General features: G+C 42.0%; 1 non-coding gene across 1 annotated transcript; it reads right to left on the bottom strand.

Annotated features, from left to right (window-relative positions):
- Nucleotides 1–1,007: 1,007 nt before the first annotated feature.
- Nucleotides 1,008–1,082, bottom strand: Trnat-cgu. The gene has a single exon. It is a non-coding gene; the product is annotated as a tRNA-Thr (tRNA).
- Nucleotides 1,083–11,660: the final 10,578 nt, after the last annotated feature.

Below are 11,660 nucleotides of genomic sequence, written 5' to 3' on the forward strand. Positions count from 1 at the left end.
ATGTCTGGAGTACTGTCAAGTATGATAATAAAGGAACGTTTTGTGCTGTGCGTTAAGCGCGCATCGGCTTACCGATAATACGGAACAACAGCTTTACCGGCGCATTTAACTTGGACGGCACTAGCCGGTCAGCTGGTACAGCTAGCCTGCAGTGACGCGGCCAGCTGCAGTTAACACGTGAAAAGAGACGAGCAGAGGAGCAATACAGCTCCGAATGTCATTAAATTTTTAAGCAGAATGAAATAGTAAACTGCAAATCTCCCACAATGAGCTCCTTAGACGACTAGACCAAAACCGCAAAATGTTATCGTTTTTAGATAAGGTACTACTGTAATTAAAAACAAGAATGATGAAAATTCCTGACTTAGCCACAGGGTAGTTTTTCTGCATAAGCTGTGTGTAACGTAAGAGAGTACTGAAGGGTTTCACCGTATAGTTAAATACAGAGGCCACTGAAGATGTTGCTTACAGTCAGTCGTCTGGCAATCTCTTAGCTCCTTCCTTATCCGAATCCAGTAAATAGATTTCAGTTCTGGAAGTGTCACCTGCTACATTGATAACGAGCCTATCAACAACAGAATCCACGAAGTCAACCAGGTGCAGCATTTTCTCTTCTTGTTTTACTACAAGCCGTTCTATATCCCGCCAGCATTCGGCAGTGACGTGTGAAAAAGCTGCGTGCGTTAGTTTTAGTGCGTCTGACAGCTTAACAGTCTTGTTACTTCTCGGACCAAATCCCGCAGCTTGGCTCCATATCAGTTCTGCTGGGTTCATATTGTAATGGTAGAGTGGCAAATGTAAAAATGCAGCATTTGTATGATGTGCTCGATGCTGCTGAAATCATTGTATTTCATATTTCTACGATATATGACGGAAGTATCTGTTCCCGAAAGAACAGTTAACGTGGATGACCATGCAGCTGTGCTAGAAATGAAATGATAATTAAATGGACACCCTAGCTGCAAACAGACGTTGATGTACTTCATTGGGGACATGTTGAAAATGTGTGCCCCGACCGGGACTCGAACCCGGGATCTCCTGCTTACGTGGCAGACGCTCTATCCATCTGAGCCACCGCGGGCACAGAGGATAGTGCGTCTGCAGGGACTTATCCCTTTCACGTTCCCCGTGAGATCCACATTCCCAACATGTCCACACCACTACATTCGTAGTGCGCCTAATAGATGTTTGCCCATCATACTCATTACTCGTGGCAGATTACTCTACCAAGTCCCGTACGAGTTCGGGCATAGTGTGTGCATTCGCACAAGAAGGTCAATGGCCGGGAAGCCATATTTTAACTACACTGCTGGTCGTAAATGCAACACCCTGAAGGAAGCATCCGAATCAAGTGAAATTTACACCATGGATTTGCAGCGATAAGATATGCAACTGATTAGAATTTCAGCGCAGACGCACATCACGCGCGCCTGTGGCGCCACCTCATAGCGCCATTTAAGGCTTAGCGATTTCGACGAGTGTACGTTCGGCACGTGTGTTTACCTTGTGGTTGTTTCACAAGACGATCAGTTATGCCTCGTAGACAACAGCGAACATCGTTTGATCAAGTATCCGAGTTCGACAGAGGAAGGATAGTGGCTTACCGAGATTGTGGATTATCATACAAAGAAATCGCTAGTCGTGTTGGACGAAACCAAACAACTGTAATGCGGATATGTGACCGTTGGATGCAGGAGGGTACGACGGACCGACGTGGTCGATCGCATTCACCTCGGTGCACCACTGCACGTGCTGATAGGCAAATTGTGCGCATGGCAGTGACGGATCGCTCAGTGACATCCCGAACCATAGCACAGCACATTGCGTCTGTAACGCATCATCCAGTGTCTGCGCGTACCATTCGACGCCGTTTACAGCAGAGTGGTCTGTCCGCAAGACGTCCATTGCTTCGTCTACCATTGACGCAGAACCACAGACGTCTCCGTCGCCAATGGTGTGATGACAGACGGATGTGGACGGCAGAATGGAATGACGTTGTCTTTACTGACGAGGCACGCTTCTGTCTGCAGCACCACGATGGTCGGATTCGAGTGTGGAGACACCGTGGAGAGAGGATGCTGGACAGCTGCATTATGCACCGCCACACTGGTCTTGCACCGGGTATTATGGTATGGGGCGGTATTGGATATTACTCTCGCACGCCTCTAGTACGCATTGCCGGTACTTTAAATAGCCGGCGCTACATATCCGAGGTGCTGGAGCCAGTTGTCCTTCCTTACCTTCAGGGCTCGGCCACAGCCAAATTTCAACAGGATAATGGGCGAACACACGTGACACGCACTGTCCAAAGGTTCTTCGTCAATAACCAGATTGAAGTGCTTCCCTGGCCGGCTCGCTCTCCGGATCTTTCGCCGATAGAAAACATGTGGTCCATGGTTGCTCAACGAGTGACCCAGATTACATCCCCAGCTGCCACACCAGATGATCTTTGGCAACGTGTGGAAGCTGCGTGGGCTGCTGTACCCCAGGAACACATCCAACGTCTCTTTGACTCAATGCCGAGACGTGTGGCAGCGGAGATCTCCAACAATGGCGGCTACTCTGGCTACTGATTCTGGGAGGAACCACATGTCACAGACGTCTGTAAACGTAATCATTTGATACTTGGTCAACATGTTATCTACAAAATAAATTTTGTTGTGCTACCTCTTGTCTTTCTTGGTGTTGCATTTACGGTTCCCAGCAGCGTATATATGACGGAAGTATCTGTTCCCGAAAGAACAGTTAACGTGGATGACCATGCAGCTGTGCTAGAAATGAAATGATAATTAAATGGACACCCTAGCTGCAAACAGGCGTTGATTTACTTCATTGGGTACATGCTGAAAAGCCGGCCGCGGTGGTCTCGCGGTTCTAGGCGCGCAGTCCGGAACAGCGCGACTGCTACGGTCGCAGTTTCGAATCCTGCCTCGGGCATGGATGTGTGTGATGTCCTTAGGTTAGTTAGGTTTAAGTAGTTCTAAGTTCTAGGGGACTGATGACCACAGCTGTTAAGTCCCATAGTGCTCAGAGCCATTTGAACCATGTTGAAAATGTGTGTCCCGACCGGGACTCGAACACAAGATCTCCTGCTTACATGGCAGACGTTTTCGTTTCACGATACTTATCTACCTCTGTGGTATAAAACGATGGACATAGTCTAAATAAAGAGTATTTGGTTTTTCATTTTTTGCCTTAAAAATTAAATTGTTATCTTTTCTTAATTTAAACAACTTTCATGAACAGTCTTTCGTAAAACATCGATAATTAATAATTTGCATTTGAAATGGAATCAGGAATTTCATGTCCAATATGTAATTACAAACAAGAAGACATGCATTATTCATAAAAAAAATTACGATGGGTTTTATAATTACGAGATCCAGTATTCCATATTGACCAAGAAAGAAAAATGAAATTGGGGAGATTTCAACCAACGCACGAATAACCGCATTTGGCTGACATTCCATTACGCTACCAACTGTGCTACACATTCATTGAAGTTGGATTTATCAGCTGCATTGAATACAAAAGTGGGCAAACTTTAAAGCCGATTACCTCCGTAAATTTATGAAAGACATTATCAACAGCCTATTTCTCGGCACTTTTTAACCGTGTTCCACGCGCGTGTTTCACTACGGAACAGAAAGCAGCCTCCGCCAATTTCATACTGCGCACTAACAGCGTTACAATCAGTGCACATTGTTGCAGAGGCTGCGACTGTACACGATTTTTAAAATAAAAACTACGTAGCTAAAGCGTGATTAAGTAAAACGTTCATGGCTATTAATACATTTGAACATCGTAAAGTTTCATTTAAAGTAACTTAGTAATAAGATATCTAATACATAAGTAAGACCTACTTCCAAGAGTGTAACAACACCAGTCTGCGTGTGCTACGGCTCCTGACCAATCATCGCGTTTGTGTTTGTTTCCATCAGGTTTATTCTTATGATGAACGGATTATAGTAAGGCTACATGAGGTACTTGATGCTCACGACAAGGTTCTCACGGATACTATCAAGAAAGACTTGTCACATATATGTAGTGATACTAACGCTTTGCAAACAAGTTGCAAAGATCTACTACAAACTGTGAAACAACTTAGTGACGATGTGGCAAGTTTAAATCTGAACCAGGATCAGTTAGAACAAAAGGTGTAAAAGCTGGCCACAGCGGTAGACGAAATAAACAAAGACATGAAAGAGACAATTAAAGAGAGTATTAAGCTAGAAATGGCAAATGCAGCATCAGACGTAGCCTCTGGCGAGGATGACACCTGCCAGAGACTGCGAGAGGAATTTGAGAATCTTAAGAATTTAGTTCATTTCACGTTTGCAGCGTGGCAGAATCAAAGTAGGAAGCAGGTCAGAGAACCTGAACAAGAAATAAAAAGTGAAAGACATTACAAACACAGGAATGTGTCTCGTTCTCCATCTCAATATGGGGACAAACCTTTTGATACATCACCATTTCAAACTGTGTTTCACAGAGATGCAGGTCGTGTGAGTTCACACTTTCCGAATTTAAACAGAATGACTACTAGCTTAGAACCAGTAGCACAAACTTTGGCCAGTCTGATGCTGGAGGAAAGCTTGATTAAGCACCGGGAATTCCAGACATTTAATGAGAACAAAAAGACAATCCACCATGTTGTATTTATAAAGAACTTCAGTAGTGTTTTGCGTCGGTCGTGGACCGAGCGGCAAAAAATACAGTTTGCAATACCGCACATAAGGGGAGAAGCCTCGTTGTGGGCATTATAAGTTGCGGAAAGTTGTCACTGCTTCGCAGAGTTCGAGAAAGGTTTCCTAGGACGATTTTCGTCCAGTTCTGCACAAGAGCGACTACGTCATCTGCAAACAACCTAGAATGGCTGCTCAGATTATCTCGCAAATCGTTTATATAGATAAGGAACAGCAAAAGACCTGTAATACTACCTTGGGGAACGCCAGAAATCACTTCTTTTTTACTCGATCACTTTCCGTCAGTTACTACGAACTGTGACCTCTCTGACAGGAAATAAATCCAATCACATAACTGAGACGTTATTCCGTAAGCACGCAATTTCACTATAAACCGCTTGTGTGGTATAGAGTCAAAAGCCTTCTGGAAATCCAGAAATACGGAATAGATCTGAAATCCCTTGTCAGTAACATTCAACACTTCATGCTAATAAAGAGCTAGCTGTGTTTCACAAGAACTATGTTTTCTAAACCCATGTTGACTGTGTGTTAATAGACCTTTTTCTTCGAGGTAATTCATAATGTTCGTACACAATATATAAGTTCCAAAATCCTGCTGCATATCGACGTTAATGATATGGACCTGTAATTTAGTAGATAACTCCTGTTACCTTTCTCGAATATTGGTGTGACCTGTGCAACTATCCAGCCTTTGGGTACGGATCTTTCGTTGAGCGAACGGTTGCATATGATTGTTAAGAATGCAGCTATTGCATCAGCATATTGTGAAAGGAACCTAACTGGTATACAGTCTGGACCAGAAGACTTGCTTTTGCTTTACTAAGTCAGATAAGATTTGTATCCATGTGTCGATACTAAATGTTTCCATACATCAAATGAAGTATTGTGCTAAAGCATAAATTAGGTACTTTTCTTTGTACATTGTAGTCGTTATGTATTCTGCTTTGTGTTACTTTGTATGTACATGTTTATTGATAAGTGTAGCATTACTTTCATGTTTCTGACAGAACATTAGGTATAACGAATAAGAATCCTGATTTGAAATTACCCCGAGATATTTGAAACGAGAACAAGTATGCACTATTTGTTAATTATGGCAAGATTTTATTCCTTCTGTATTAATATTTATTTAATATGTATGTATATATATGATGTCACATTTAAATTGTGCAACGTGTATTCTTATAACAAAGCCATTAATGTAAGAAATTGTAACGCCAAAAAATAAAGAAGAAACGGTTATCGGTTAAGATACTTGCATAGCTGGTATACTAACTGATATGCATAAGTATATTTAACTAAATCGTATTTTAATTTCTTATGTGAGGACGTTTTTAGTCAAATTTTTTCTGTGAGTCTTTTTTTGGACACTGTGAGACTGCGATTTCTCTCGTGTTTCGCGTTTAGTGTTTTTAGATAAGGCGAAGATGTGCTTACAGATCCTGATTCAGATGATATGTAACCGAAGAAACGGAATGAAACACTTATGTAAAACATTCACGGCAGTTTTAGCCCGGTAATGATCAATTGACAATAACTCAAAGGAAGTTGCTATTTTGTAGAAAGGCTGCATAAGTCAGTCCTTGCAAACAACACATCTACACTGGGAATTTCTTGACATGTATACAGTGGAAGGATCGAAATAATTAAGTGAACTGACCAAAATATCCTCATGTATGTACTGTACACACAGTGAACTACGAACACTGAAGTGTACCTCAAATTATGTGTTACCCAGTGCAGAAAGTCATACGCGTAAAAGAAAAGACATGTGGGTGACTGATTAGCACATTGCATGATGTGTATCAGTGACTTAAAGACGCTCTTAGAGTGCTGAAAACTTTACTACGTACGAAAGGACGTTCTCATTACAGTAGCTTAAAGATGTAGTAATAATAACACGCAGACCCTTTCCAAAAGAACTGTATCAGAGTGTACCTAGTGCAACAAGTTGCGAAACAGACTGTACCTACACAGTGCGCAACAGTAATGTATATGGTGCGATCGTTCGGAAGCTGCGAATGCTGCCAAATCCGGAAAATGGAATAGAAATAAACTGCCGACGTTGGCATTTAGGTGGACGCTTTTAATAGTGCAAAACCTAGTACGTAGTGTCCACGTACATGGTCCATTGATTGAATAGCAAGCCTAAACGAGTTGATCGTGGCTATTAATTGCAGAATACAACACGGTCATAATCAGTGATACCCACAAACTATGTGCGACTGGTATTTTCTTGCAGGGTATAACAGTATAAATTAGTTCAACTAATACTACTCGTTGCTTCCAACGAGATGTAGTTCTGGGGCATCTTACAGTCCGTACAACGCCGACAGTGGAAAGGTGCAAGTTTCAACCCATGACCATCTCGCAGCTTTGCCGCCGTACGGTACTGGCAACCTTTGAATTCCAGCCACGTAGACGACTGCTACCTGCCGACGACGACGTATATAAAAATAATGTATTCAGAACGAAGATCGTAAAATTGTTTAAAGAAATAAACAAATCGCTATGAACCGAAAATATTTAACAGTGCAGAGTACACGAACAGCAATATGAAAGACCAACACTTTTATCTCACCGGTCATAAGGTACTTGAGTGAACTATTTTCAGTCGCAATGTATGTTTCTGAATTGTCATATTTACCTTGTGCGTAAACTACTTTAACTGTTGGCAAATCAAAGTCACCTGAAAGAACATAACTCACGAAGTTAATAGTCACTTATACAGTCAGATGATGCAGCTTGAAGCCTCTATACTTGTTTTGTTCCCAGCTTCCTAAAGTCTGTGAATACAGTTGGGGGAGCAAGTTTTAAACAATTTCCGCTTCGCATCTGAAGTCTTTTCCAAGCTGCATTCACACACACAAACACACAAACACACACACACACACACACACACACACACACACTGAAAAGTACACAACAGATAATTATAAGATGACAACTGCTTTTGCAGTGACACATTTTGTATACTTTTAAATACTATGTGATTATCAAAACTAGTCGATGAACATTTAATCACTAACACTGGCCTAACGTCAATTTTTTTGTACGCGTGTGTTCGTAAAAAGAGTTTACTGAAACTTGACTATATGAAACTATAATTTTCAAGTCAGCAATGTGGAAACATTTTGTGGTGTCACCGCCAGACCCCACACTTGCTAGGTGGTAGCCTTTAAATCGGCCGCGGTCCGTTAGTATACGTCGGACCCGCGTGTCGCCACTATCAGTGATTGCAGACCGAGCGCCGCCACACAGAAGGTCTATAGAGACTTCCTAGCACTCGCCCCAGTTGTATAGCCGACTTCGCTAGCGATGGTTCACTGCCTACTTACGTTCTCATTTGCCGAGACGATAGTTTAGCATAGCCTTCAGCTACGTCATTTGCTACGACCTAGCAAGGCGCCATTATCAGTTACTACTGATATTGTGAATCATGTACCATCAAAGCCGACGTTCATCATTAATGGATTAAAGTTAAGTATTCCACCAGCTACGTCCGTTTTTCTAAATTCTAATTTCCTTGTCATGTTCCAGACCTCACGCCAGCCTGCGTGAGCTAAAACGCGTGCATTTCGGCCTCCTTTAGTAAAACGGTGTTGGCTCTCTTGCCAAACACAACACATTTGACGCATGAAATGTGATATTTATGGACAAACTTTTTCAGGGGGCTTGTGTTGTCGCCTGGAAATGGAAAAAGTACTATACAAATATTTTCTTGCGTGTGAAGAGACGCGAAGTGGCAAAAGCACAATACCAAGTAAACTACGATAACAGTCGTATATGCAATGCAACAATGTTCATTGTTGACACTGTGTCAAGACAATGGTACTAGTAAAACTTACTTCTGGTCAAGTCCTTCGAAGAATTAGACGCTAATTAGTGCGTTAACATTTTATTACGTGGATGGAAAAGTCTGTAATATGATGATTTGTTATCATGAAATAACTGATTTTATTTAATGTTCATATTTGTGTAAAGCACTTTTCCTCTGAGTTATTGCCATTTTCAGTGAACCAGATGTACGTTAATTGTTGGCCGCCATTGCTGCAATATTCTCTAAATTCACTAAAGCTGGGCGCGCTGCCCACATATTCGCTAAAAGCTGACTTCATTAATCAAGAGAAGTAAAATGTGCAAGCCATACAAGCACATATTATTAGAACTTTAATTTATTTCAGATACAGCAAGAGGCAACCAGCCGCGTATGTTAAACAACGGCGCAGATCATTTTCTTTTACGATTTTCAACTATTATAAATGTTGACTAGGTCACCACAGCTGTACATGTAGAAACCACATGCACCCTGAAAATTAGATATCTCTTCTGCTCCCGATAATATGCCGTTTAAGACGTCAGTTGTCGTCACACTCGTATGAAGCTAGGCTCATTTTTAAGCAAATAGTTATTATGGTGAGACGTTCGACTTTTAACTACGTGTACTATTACGTGAAATTGACTTCATTGTCTGAACAGTGTTGTTTATATCCAACGTATATGAACCTTTTATGAATTTACACATGCATTTTTAATAATAAGTTGGGATATATTGCAAAGCGTACATAAGAGAAAGCATGACTGGAACTAACGCATAGATAGGATGGATGAAAGGAAGATTCTGAAAATAGTCACAGGTAAATCATCGGCTGGTAAAAGAATTATTGATCGTCCAAGGAAAAGTCGGAGCGACAATTTCATGGTAGATTGAGAAATACTGAAGGAAACATACTTTAGCCTACGAAGAAAGGAGGAAGAAGAAGAAGACACGGACTGGGCAAATTAAGTTAGTCAAACACTGTAACCGTCTTATGAACACATGTTTCTAAGTATGTATTTCAGCCTCATTCACCCAAGTAGTTCTTACCGATTTGCACTTCTTAGGAAGACATCATAGGCTGATTTGTTTATAAGGAAAGAGGGTGGGGTAGTGAAATATAAGGATACTAAATTTCAAAATCAAACTCACGTTACAGTTAAATGTACGCACTTGAATACGTTACATGGTAATTCATCAAAGCACAACTAAACAGGACGGAAACTAAGCTCACACTGTGAATGCGCAGTATACTTTATAAATATGGTGCTGCACATCTCGTAAATATCTGGAAACGGTCCTGTTTCACCGACAAGATCTGCCAATTAAACGTTCTTACTAAGCATCCTCTTCCGGAGTACAAGTCATCATGAGGTACCATAAATATTTACAACAGTTTACAAGAAGATATAAAATCAGTGATGCAAAATAATAATTTATTCATTGATGATTACTGGATTTTATATTAACCCCATTCCTTTTATTTCAATGAAATTCGCCAAACAGCCGCGCAGTTGCGCGCCACCTGCAAATTGCAGTCACGTCTTCGAAGGAAACACTTGGGCTACGAACTTACGACATCCACAAACATATGTCCCCAGTATACCAATATCGTATTTTTTACAGGTGCATACGGGGCCTAAAGATGGCATCGTGAATTCCCGAATCTGATAGCGAAAATAAAATAACATCTCCATTTCGTGGCTCTTTGGCGAAATTCATTGTTAAGTATTTGACCAGCCTCTGTCCCATGTCCACAATGGATGAACAGAGACCATTCATTTTATTTCGCTTACTAAACTACTATACTTATTCATGATACATGATGATAGTCTGTGGAACGAAAGTCCGTGTAAAAAAAAAAAAAAAATATTGTGAGCAGCTCCTGTGGGCTAATCACGACTTCGGACACACACACACTCACACACACACACACACACACACACACACACACACACACACACACACACACACAACGGGATTCACCAACAAAAGGTGCTCTCAATAAATTCCAAAAAGGTACGGCCAAACTTTCAGGAAACATTCCTCACATACAAAAAAAGAAAAGATGTTATGTGGACAAGTGTCCGGAAACGCTTACTTTCCATGTTAGAGCTCATTTTATTACTTCTCTTCAAATCACATTAATCATGGAATGGAAACACACAGCAACAGAACGTACCAGCGTGACTTCAAACACTTTGCTACAGGAAATGTTCAAAATGTCCTCCGTTAGCGGGGATACATGCATCCACCCTCCGTCGCATGGAACCCCTGATGCGCTTATGCAGCCCTGGAGAATGGCGTATTGTATCACAGCCGTCCACAATACGAGCACGAAGAGTCTCTACATTTGGTACCGGGGTTGCGTAGACAAGAGCTTTTAAATGCCCCCATAAATGAAAGTCGAGAGGGTTGAGGTCATGAGAGCGTGGAGGCCATGGAATTGGTCCGCCTCTGCCAATCATATTAGTTTCGTCAGTATGTACTGTACTTCCTCGATTCACCGCCAGTTGGCCCAATTGAAGGAAGGTAATGTACACTTCGGTGCTTGTGTTGACATGCGACTCATTGCTCTACAGTACTAGCATCTAGCACATCAGTACGTAGCATCAACAGGTTAGTGTTCATCACGAACGTGGTTTTGCAGTCAGTGCAATGTTTACAAATGCGGAGTTAGCAGATGCCCATTTGTTGTATGGATTAGCACGGGGCAATAGCCGTGGCGCAGTACGTTTGTATCGAGACAGATTTCCAGAACGAAGGTGTCCCGACAGGAAGACGTTCGAAGCAATTGATCGGCGTCTTAGGGAGCACAGAACATTCCAGCCTATGACTCGCGACTGGGGAAGACCCAGAACGACCAGCACACCTGCAATGGACGACGCAGTTCTTCGTGCAGTTGACGATAACCCTAATGTCAGCGTCAGTGAAGTTGCTGCTGTACAAGGTAACGTTGACCACGTCACTGTATGGAGAGAGCTACGGGAGATCCAGTTGTTTCCGTACCATGTACAGCGTGTGCAGGCACTATCAGCAGCTGATTGGCCTCCACGGGTACACTTCTGCGAATGGTTCATCCAACAATGTGTCAATCCCCATTTCAGTGCAAATGTTCTCTTTACGGATGAGGCTTC

Source organism: Schistocerca americana, chromosome 4, assembly GCF_021461395.2.
Source record: "Schistocerca americana isolate TAMUIC-IGC-003095 chromosome 4, iqSchAmer2.1, whole genome shotgun sequence".
Classification (NCBI taxonomy): domain Eukaryota; kingdom Metazoa; phylum Arthropoda; class Insecta; order Orthoptera; family Acrididae; genus Schistocerca; species Schistocerca americana.